Raw genomic sequence first — 10,074 nt, forward strand, 5'->3', positions numbered from 1 at the left:
CCGAGGCATCCCGGTAGGAGACCGGCGATGGGCTCCTCGGTGATCACCTCTCCGATGACTGGATTTCTCTATCGGAAGCACTAATGATGGCTCCGACTCGGCGGGACTGGCACTCTTGTTCCAGAGAGCTCCCGGCTGTTCTTCTCTTGGAATCGGGACATTCCCGGCTACTCCCACAGCCTGCACCGGTACGAATGTGGTCATTGGCCACATGTACTGCAGTCCGCAGTGGGGGCATCGGGCCTCGCTGCCCACGGCTCCGCCCGGCAGTCTGCACTGCAGGCAAAGACATGCCACAGTCTCCACACCCTCCACACGGATTATCAGGAAGCCTCCTGGAGCCGAATAAGGGTGAGTGGAAATCACAGGACCTTGGTCCACTTTGTCAGCAGCTTCAGCCATCTTTACCAGCGGAGGCACTCGTCTCAGAGGTCTATACTGATCAATGGCTCTTCGCAACTGAAAGGCATGGGCAGAGGTAGCAACCCTTCCTCCCATTTTCTCTGTCGACATCCGGTGTAACCGCAAACCACTCCCCCTGGTTGAAACTAGGGGGATGTCTCGTAGATTTGTAGGCTGACCCAGCACAGGTGCGGAGTGAGTCATAGTCCATGAGGGCGCGGCTCCAGCTTTCGCGCCAAACTCCTCAGCGGGGTGGAGTTTTCTCGTTGGCGCCAATCCTGGCCAACAATTAGCAAACTGCAAAGTTGCAAGACTTTCTGCAGCATGCCCACGCGGCGTCCCGGGGAAGCGGGAACCGCCATTTTGGTAAGCATTGTCCTTTCTTTCATTTAAGGCAGCGTCTGGCTGTTTGTCAATTGGGGTATAACAAAGTCCATTTCGCTCCTCCCATCTAAGCACACTGTCCTGCTCATTATTCTCAGGGGTATCATCCCGAGAACAAAAACACGACAAACACGGCGCAGCCACGGCTTTCACGCCATTCCACAACAAACTCACAAAAGTCTCTTCTGTAGCTTGTTCTTCGTCTGACCGCAATCCTGGACCTTCTGCTCTATGCAGATCCTCCATTCTCGTGGTTCTCTCTCTCCGCCATCCTGGACCTTCTGTTCTGTACAGATCCTCCATTCCGACAGGTCTCTCGTGATCGTTGAACACGTCTCTCGTGATCGTTGAACACCGATTCTCTGTACGTGGAGCTCCGCTCTGCGGGGCAGCTACCACATCTGTACAATAAACATGCCTTGTGCACCACCTTGTGTACCTAACGTAGATCTGACTCGTGTTTGCACTACCTCAGGCTAGGCTCACTCTTTCTGTGTCTACTGTAACACGTTCCTCCAGTCTGTGCTCCTTGGTAAGTGATCTGGAATGGAGACTAGAGTACTCTGGCTCTTCCATGCAGTACTTTGGGCGTCGACCTACTTTTGGCTAGCCTAGTGCGGACCCTTCCAGAATTCCTGCTCTCAGTTACCAGTTTACCCCTTCAGGCGTCCCCCGCTAGCGCTACCTCAAGGCGACTAGAACAGCAATAGCCCCCGGCTCCAGACTCACTAACCCCTTACGGATCCCAAGGCGTCTTTGCGGCATGCATCTCCAGCATCTCCCTGACTACCCCTGGCTCCGTCCCACGCAGCACAAAGTGGCAGCAGACACTTCTCTCTTTCCTAATGTGTGCCTAGCAAAAGCCTGTCCTGTTGACAGGTCTCTCAGCAGCGCCTCCAATTGTAACGGGTGTTCCCTCTGGCTTGACCCACCCAATCTCATATTGGCCCGTGTAGTCTAACCAGTCCCCCATTACAAGGCGTGTGTGGTGGTGCACCTGCAAGTAACAGGACTCTTGAGTCTCCCGCTTGGTGTTATTAGGGGATGTCAATCAGGACAGGTAGCTGAGGTAGTGGGTGCGAGTCCAACTTACATCATGTGCAGCGCCTCCACCTCATCAGGATCTGTGCTTCCGCAGGGAGATGGTCCTGGTGAGGAACTCCTTCTTGGTGCCATCCACTGTTGAGTAATCTCACACTCACACAGTGGGGTTCTTTTTCTCAAGGACATCTTTATTGAATACAGGGATGTAGCAGACTGCCCCATACAGCTGCCAGCTCTAGCCGCACATCTCTGCGTGATGTCCCTTTGCCAGGTACGCCCTCCAATCATGAAGTGGGATTCCCTTTCTCCTAGGGAGATCACCACTGTGCCAGGTCCCTGGACACAGCGTGGCGTAAACACACTGGAATTATCACTGTGTTCCCGCTAGTTACTGCACTAGGGTCACAAAAAGGGTTCCTTCAATAACGGTATCGTCAGGTTACTCTCTCCCTCGAACAACAACACTAACTGTCAGTGTTGTGCCCTTTATACTCCAGGGGGCAGGCGCATCCCTGAGGTCACTATCCAGGGACTCAGAGCATACAGCCACTCCCATCCTTACACAGGGCACCACACTTGGGGGTGAGGGAAAACCTCCATTACTACTGTGGGCAGGCCTGTGTGTACCAGGACTTACTGCTAACAGAGAAGATGTATGCAGTCATTATTATGCATGGCTACATATATATATATATATATAACCCTGCTATCCCCCAATCTCATATCGGGGCCTTTACTGGGGAGCTACACTGTTACTAGGTGTATGGTGCTATACCTGTTAGGTTCACAGGAGCTCTGTCTGCAGTGTTATGGAGACAGGACAGGCTTTAGGATGGTCTCAGAATTGGTGTCAGCGCCTCCAGTCTCATGGGTCCTGAATAGAATCAGGGGACTCCCTATGGAACACACACACATACCTCCTTTCTTCCACACTGAAGACATCCAGGCCGGTATATGTAAAAAGGGTATTCTTTATTGTATCCACTGCAGCTCATCACACAGTGACACAGTACAGCAGCAGATCACAGCTTCTGGGTGATACACACCCCCTGGTATTCTGGGGTGCGGGTCCATGATGTTACTCAGGCCTGGCCTGAGCTGAGCAAGCCTTCCCTCGCAATGGGGAGGAACTTACAGCTCTGGAGCAGGTCCTGCTAGCTTGAAAGCAGGGCTCCAAAAGACACAGTATGTTTTGTTGCATACTGCTAAGAGCTTTCTAGAAGGGTCTGGCTCATGACATCAGACCTATCACAATAGGATCTCTCTCTTGCCTTGAATCACCACCCTCCTCTGTTACTCACAGGAGAAGCACAATGGGGGGGGGGGGGAGGGGGAATCAATAGCCCACAGATTAACTCTGTCATGCCTGCAGCTATCAGGACTTACAGAGCAGGGAAGTACAGGCATAGATGACATACCTGCTGTATGTGTATATGTAGAGGTATCTGTACCGTTTTAGCCGAGCTTGATAATCAAAAATGAATAGACGATACCGTTCTGTGGCTAACGAAATGCTTTACTTTGTGCAAGCTTTCGAGCTACACTGATCTCTACTTCCCGCGGTGTTACAATGAATGAAGCCAAAAAAGGGTTTTTACTTTAAAACAGTGCATACTGGCATGTGATCTGTGATTGAAGCGTATCCCTCCCCCTGTGCAGTATGCGTTTTATGATGAGGTGTTAAATGGTGCCTGAATGTAAGTGATGTAAGAGTGTGTGTGTATATGTAAATATAAATTTGTAGAGCACCCACAGAGTATACAGCGCTGCTCCGGCATCAATGGGGTACTGTCAGGTCTAACAGGATCAGAAACCACAATCTCTACAGCAACTCTGGCTTCCTTTAAACGCATACCACTTTCACTTCCTGGTTGCCAGTTCAATGGGCCTTGTGCACAGAATGGAGCACACCTGAGACACCTGTGAGATATGCTAGCATGATAGCAAAGTATAGGAAGAAAATCAGGGTGAAGACTGTCCATGAGTATGATTAGCTACAGTTTTGAGCTGTAGTGCTCAAAAGTATGCTGCAAAAGTGGCGATATCCAACAGCTGGTTTAGCTCACTGCTACAACTGCTACCATGGAAGATTGAGTTCTGCTCCTATTGGGCTTGACAATACCCACCTTCCTCACAATGTGCCACAAGGTGCCTCAGGACAGGATAGGCCTTGTGGAAATGGTTTAGACAGAGGGTTCATTATTTAAATGAACTTTACATATCTCCCCAGGTGTGCTCCTTTTTGTGCACAGGTGTCTCTAAGACCGCCAACAGGGGAAGACAGCCAGGAAGGTTTTCCCGAGCCCGGTGAGTTAGGGGGCCCAGGCCCCCTGCCGATCCATGTGTCAGAAAGAAAGAAAAAAAAAAACGCTGTCACACAAGCTTAAGTGCTTATACAGTGTGTCTGTTTCTTTCCCTCCCCTCCTCGATTCTACCTGCATCCTCCGCATTTGCCCATATGTAATCTTGATGAAGGTCCATGTGTTGGAATAAAACATTTACACCCTTATATGTACTGTGTGCCAATGAGTAGCATACTTAACATGTGCTACTGGAAAACTGCCCCCACTTTATATTTGAATTACTAATTACAGCAGAACCAGCACAGATTTGTCCCCACTCTGTGTAACAGGTGAGGGGTGTGGTCTTGCACTGTGCCAATCCAGTGCATTCCTGAGCTGAAGGCTGAAGTCAGTGTGTGCATGTGTAGTGTGCTTGTGTTTCGTGTGCACAGGGCACAACAGAGAGAGGAGATATATACTATATATATATATATATATATATATAATCAGCAAGTCTATTGTGAATGAGGGGACAGCACGGCAGCCGATAAACACAAACATAAAGCAGCATTCCAGACTTCTAAAAGTATGAAATGTATTAAACGGCTTAATCTTGGGGATGAAAAAGTAGAATTGTGACCAGATGTTATGTTTTATGATAGGGTTTAGGAGGAGAGAGAAAGAACCCTATGTGATGCACTCAGCCCTACTAATAAAAATAATAAACTTTTATTTATTTATTGAAAAATGCAAACATAACAAATATATTAAAACCTAACAAGTGTACTGTGCAGTTCTAATGTGCATTCACTCTGAATGACCACATAGTGTCTTAACTCGTGTGATGCACAGTAGATGCAAGAGGCTGTAGATTCTAACAACACTAGTGTATAAATTTAGTGGATGCACAGTGTATATGACCCTGTGGGGGAAACAACTGATGTGCACTCTACACAGGTGTTGTAATACACAGGCACTGGGAGCATTAGTAATGCATAGGTGGTGCAGCTCTGTGTAACAAGGCTGCAATGAGGTGCATAACACTGCTGCATACACAGGGAGCCAAATGCAGACCCAGATAGGGAAAAAGACCCCCCTGGTGACAAATCAATGGGAGCCTTGCTAGGAGGTGGGTGCAGGTGAGTATACCCCGTTATTAGCCTCGTGAGAGTACTCCAGACTGATAGCCAGGACTCACGCTTTGTCAGCTCCTTCCAGAGGGGGGGGAGAGATGTTATCACACCCCTACTGTGTATGTATGCTTTAGAGCTAGCCAGTGCCAGCAGAGACTCTCATATGCCTAGCGTCTAGCTAGTGGGATCCACATCTGTGGCCCACATCAAAGTTTAAAGCTAATCTACAGGACGTGAACAAACTCCTATGAGTTTGACACTGCTACAGTACAGCCGGCGTCGCTATGACGTCATCCCGACGCGCGTTTCGTTCCTGCAAGGGAACTTCTTCCGGGGAGGGAGGGCGCCCTGCACAGACCTGCCTTTTAAACCCTGCTGTTGCCATGGAGCGCTGGTAACACACTTAGAGGGAAGCTCCTCCTTTGTCTAATGCTGTCAGCGCGGCCCCTGGTATCAGTTGTGCAAATAAGGTCTGTGACAAGGGTATCCTATGGTTAAAAATACATGTGGGGGTTAAAAATCTTTAATAAAGCAGATGCACGCAAAATGACTGGTTGCCTTATTGGACTCAATAAGGCAACCAGTCATTTTGCGTGCATCTGCTTTATTAAAGATTTTTAACCCCCACATGTATTTTTAACCATAGGATACCCTTGTCACAGACCTTATTTGCACAACTGATACCAGGGGCCGCGCTGACAGCATTAGACAAAGGAGGAGCTTCCCTCTAAGTGTGTTACCAGCGCTCCATGGCAACAGCAGGGTTTAAAAGGCAGGTCTGTGCAGGGCGCCCTCCCTCCCCGGAAGAAGTTCCCTTGCAGGAACGAAACGCGCGTCGGGATGACGTCATAGCGACGCCGGCTGTACTGTAGCAGTGTCAAACTCATAGGAGTTTGTTCACGTCCTGTAGATTAGCTTTAAGCTTTGATGTGGGCCACAGATGTGGATCCCACTAGCTAGACGCTAGGCATATGAGAGTCTCTGCTGGCACTGGCTAGCTCTAAAGCATACATACACAGTAGGGGTGTGATAACATCTCTCCCCCCCCTCTGGAAGGAGCTGACAAAGCGTGAGTCCTGGCTATCAGTCTGGAGTACTCTCACGAGGCTAATAACGGGGTATACTCACCTGCACCCACCTCCTAGCAAGGCTCCCATTGATTTGTCACCAGGGGGGTCTTTTTCCCTATCTGGGTCTGCATTTGGCTCCCTGTGTATGCAGCAGTGTTATGCACCTCATTGCAGCCTTGTTACACAGAGCTGCACCACCTATGCATTACTAATGCTCCCAGTGCCTGTGTATTACAACACCTGTGTAGAGTGCACATCAGTTGTTTCCCCCACAGGGTCATATACACTGTGCATCCACTAAATTTATACACTAGTGTTGTTAGAATCTACAGCCTCTTGCATCTACTGTGCATCACACGAGTTATGACACTATCTGGTCATTCAGAGTGAATGCACATTAGAACTGCACAGTACACTTGTTAGGTTTTAATATATTTGTTATGTTTGCATTTTTCAATAAATAAAAGTTTATTATTTTTATTAGTAGGGCTGAGTGCATCACATAGGGTTCTTTCTCTCTCCTCCTATACGCTAAGTTTCACCCTGATAGCACCTCCCTAGAAAGTCTATTTTGAGCTGAGCAGGATTTTTTTCCCCCCCCCCCCCTTTCCCCCACTGACTGCATTATGATAGGGTTCACTCATTTGTTTTGTAAAGTTCGCCCTACCAAGTCAATGAGCCTTGCCACCCCAAATAAGACTACCTAGAAACACCCCAACAATCTAGGGGCTTGGTCAGGACTCTATGCTAATCCTTGAATTTCTATAGGTTTTAAACACTTTCTCAGCAATGCCAGATCTGTGTAACACTTTCCTGTTTGTGATCATTTGTTGCCAATATTCCAAACAGCTTGAGCTGCAAACTGCAATAGATGTTAGCTTAATAAGAATACATTGTAACTGTTATACGACTAAAGCAGGGATGGGGAACCTTTTTTCTGTCAATGGCCATTTTGCTATTTATAGAATCATTCGAGGGCCATCCAAAATTATCAACTTAAAAATTAGCCTGCTATATTTGGTCAAACATTTAATTAACTCGCCCCTAATGTGATGACTGGAACTGCTTCTCTTTGGGTGACTTACTGACTCTTGGGTGGTGGGTGACTATGACTGACTGCGGGTTGGTGTCTGCACACGTACAAACACCGGGCAGGGGGGAGGGAAATCAGACTCAGACACCCACACTCTCAGACGCGCGCACACCCACACACTGACACGCACACACTCAGACGCGCACATATATGCACACACATATATACATAAAAACACACACACACACACACACACACACACACACACACACACACACACACACACACACACACACACACACACACACACACACACACACACACACACACACACACACACACACACACACACACACACACACACACACACACAGCTAAGCCTGAGATTCTCTCCCATAAACAGGGTGGTGTGGCCAGACTGACTATTGATGCAGTACAGCTCTTCCCACCTGAAGCATGCTGTGCCAGAAGGAAGTTCCTCAGATTGTTTGCCATCTCCCCCTTCCTCCCTCCCCCTCCCCCCCCTTTTTCTTTTCCAAGTTTTCTGAGATGCGAGCCATCTTTTTGTAGATAGCCGACTCATCACTGTGACTTTGGTATATGGTTATGTATTAGAATCAATTAAGTGGATTAATTGTGTCCATTGTAATTCTTGTACTCATCACTTTTATTACATAGCACTTTATTAGTAACACTTGACACTTTTTTTTTTTTTTCAAAACAAAAAAAAAAGCGCATAAACACTTTTCACTCAAGTCCCCACCAGTATATACGTCACAGTGGACTACAAAAAACAGTACTTCTTGTAACATCAGCAGATCATGTTTTGGTACCTTGCCCCCAAAAATGTCATGCTCCAAATAGAACTACACACACCCATAAAGATTAAGAGAATAGAGACCCCAAACATTACTGGTTACTGAATATATTTACAGCCCTCTCCCAATATCCTGAGGCTTATTTGTATATAATGTATACCCTGTTCATTTATGTAACTGTATTTGTAACCATGTATTATTTGTCTTAAAGCTGCAGTTCAGTCTTTTTTTTTTTTTTACATTTATTATTTTACTTCAATAGTTTCATGTGTGCAATCTCTAATTACCTAAACAGTATAGCTGCAGCTCAATTCGTTTTCCATGTATTGATAGGTCAAAATTTGGTGACATATTAAAAGCTGGGATTTGTTTATAATCTGCTTGACTGGCAGTGGAAGCTCATGAATATTCATGAGCATTCCTGCACTGACAAGTGCTAGAGGGAGGGCAGGGCTGACAAAGGGGTGTGCCAGAGCTTGTGACAGGACATGAAAGGGCAGTGCCTTAGCAAATGGCTGTTAAAATAGAATACAAGAAAATTGGTCTTTCAAAGTTGTTTTTTTAAAAACAGAAAATGCTAAAAGTATTTTTTCTTACTACAGAACTGATTTATTAAAAAAAAACACACATGCAGGATATTGACTGAACTGCAGCTTTAACTCTGTGCCCAGGACCTACTTGAAAACGAGAGGTAACTCTCTATATGTATTACTTCCTGGTAAAATATTTTATAAATAAATAAAATATTCTAGATCCACCAAAGCAGGCCTCTGGGACAAAATTCCACATTCAAGTCAATTAAGTCTCTTGAAATGGTTACTATAAAAGGTGGATCTAAAGCAGTAGCAAAGTCTTGATAGCCATAATGTTGGCATCACGGTAGCAGTCTAAAAATGTAGGTATAAATCATTTACCATCACCAAGCAAAAATATTGCATCAGTGTTAGTTTAAAATTAGGAACCTTGTTTGTAATATGCATTAAATTAAATAAACTTATGGCTGTGACAGTCTAGGCACCCCACAAAGCTGCTGCCACAAAGGAAAAAGGACATGGTACTTTGACTAATTGGCCAGGAGGTGTAGGTAGAAGAGGGTACACATACTTTGCTGCAGTAAGTTAAAAAAAAACGAGGCATGATTAATCATTCAGACTTCATACCTCTTTCAAAAATGTTTATTGTATTTGTTTTTTTTTATTTACAGCTTAAAGCATTGTTTGAAATAAGCATTGCCTGTTTAAACAACCCTAAAACCTATTGCAATGATTTATAAAATCGACACTGCCACAGATCTGTAAAATACATTTATAGTATCTCACTTTCACTCACTGGCAATAGATTAAGTCAGTCCCAAAATAAAAACAAATTCACACATTGTTTAATTCAGTCCGTTTATTGGATTTATGAAATCTTTAACATCTTATAGTTTCATATTTAGCATCTAATTCATTCAAAACCCAATACTGAAAAATTTTAATTGTAAGAAGAAAAAAAATCCTTGCAATCACTTCTCTAGTCTTGAACATTTTAAGCTATTTAAAAATGTGTTACAAATGCAGCATGAAATTAAAGTAAATGCTTCTTAAGGAAAAAAATAAAAAAAAAGGAAGGTTGCATCTATTGTGCTTCCGTGCCAGCACACATTAAACACCCCTATTTTTAAATTAGGTTTAATTTATTTTTATATATATTTTATCTGAGTATGTATTAGTGAAGTTCTATAAATAAAACTTTTTTTAATGTATAACAAGGATGGTCACAGGTTTCCTTTTAAACGATAGCACAGAAAAATAAAAAAACACTTCCATCAGTTTGTGGTTTTTCTTATTCCTATTAGTTTTGAAAAGGTACATTGGTAAACCAAAAAAGTAAAGAAACCCTTTTCTTTTAATGGCGTGCATAAACATT

The sequence above is a fragment of the Ascaphus truei genome, chromosome 3 (assembly GCF_040206685.1).
Source record: "Ascaphus truei isolate aAscTru1 chromosome 3, aAscTru1.hap1, whole genome shotgun sequence".
Lineage (NCBI taxonomy): Eukaryota > Metazoa > Chordata > Amphibia > Anura > Ascaphidae > Ascaphus > Ascaphus truei.